This window comes from Trichechus manatus, unplaced genomic scaffold, assembly GCF_000243295.1.
Source record: "Trichechus manatus latirostris isolate Lorelei unplaced genomic scaffold, TriManLat1.0 scaffold00036, whole genome shotgun sequence".
Lineage (NCBI taxonomy): Eukaryota > Metazoa > Chordata > Mammalia > Sirenia > Trichechidae > Trichechus > Trichechus manatus.
The window spans coordinates 5,337,688-5,339,010 of record NW_004443972.1 but is presented as its reverse complement, the minus strand read 5'-3'; positions in this window follow the sequence as shown (position 1 = coordinate 5,339,010).

The window sequence follows — 1,323 nt, the reverse complement described above, 5'->3', positions numbered from 1 at the left end:
AATTTTTTTTCTGGAGAGCCAGTTGTTAAACATCTACCAGCACACCACTGCCCACAGAGCGGACATGATTAGAAAGCAGAATCCATGGAATTTAATGGGTGGTGTAGTACTTAAGAGTTTGGCTGCTAACCAAAAGGTCGGCAGTTCAAATTCACCAGCCGTTCCTTAGAAATCCTATGGGGCAGTTCTACTCTGTTCTATAGGGTCGCTATGAGTTGGAATCTACTCGATGGCAATGAGTTTAGAGCTAGACTTTTCCCTGGAGATTATCTCCTGATCTCTAGTGGCTGAGGTGTGTTGTAACGGCCACAAAATTGGGGAATAGAAGACAAAGCCTATAGCTCAATCAGGATGGAAGACTGGGTTAGAGACTTCTGTAAAACTAGATTCCCTAAGCGTGGAAGCACACTCAGTGGCCTTCATTTAGGAAAATAAAATCACTCTTAGATATAGATGGTGGCCGTATTCGTCTGGCTGACTTAAGCTTTGAGAGGAGAGGAAGAAAAGAAAAAAATGTCTATCCTGAGAGGATGTTAACCACAAGCCTGCACTTGTACAGGCCTAAGAATGTACCCTGCCTGGCCTAAAAATCTCCAAACTTAAAGGTTAGTTTGCAGTGGTTCTGACTTGGTTGGTGATTTGGCTAGTAATCTAATGCAATTCCTCTCTGAAAGAACATAATTTAATCATATGCCTCAAAAAAATTCCAAAGATAATGTTCTAAGGAATGTGAAATCGCAATCAAAATCACTAAATTCAAATCAATAAAAACAAAAGGGAAAGAGATTTATATAGGCATTTCATGATAACTTTGCACAAATATACAAAAAGATGTTGAGCATGATTAATAATTAGGGAAAAGTACCGTACAACTTCAGTGATACACCATTACACATCCACCAAAGTGGGTAAAATTAATAAGACTGACAAAACCAAGTGTTTATGAGAATGTGAAAGAATTGGAACACTCATATTATGTTGATGAAAGTACAATTGGCTAAGTAAAATTGACATTAGATTCTAAAGTTGAAGATAGTTACCATAGGTTGGTTTCTCCAGGAAGCGAACTCTGAGATAGTTAGCAGTACAAAAAGTTTATTGAAGAAGGACACCTGTGGAAAGGAAAGGAAGGAAATGGGACATACATATTAGTAATCATACTACTCCCTACACGTCTGTCAGTTTGTTGTACTGTGGTGGCTTGAGCATTGCTGTGATGCTGGAAGCTATGCCACTGGTATTTTAAATACCAGCAGGGTCATCCACGGTGGGCAGATTTCAGCTGTGCTTCCAGATTAAGACAGACTAGGAAGAAGTATCTCT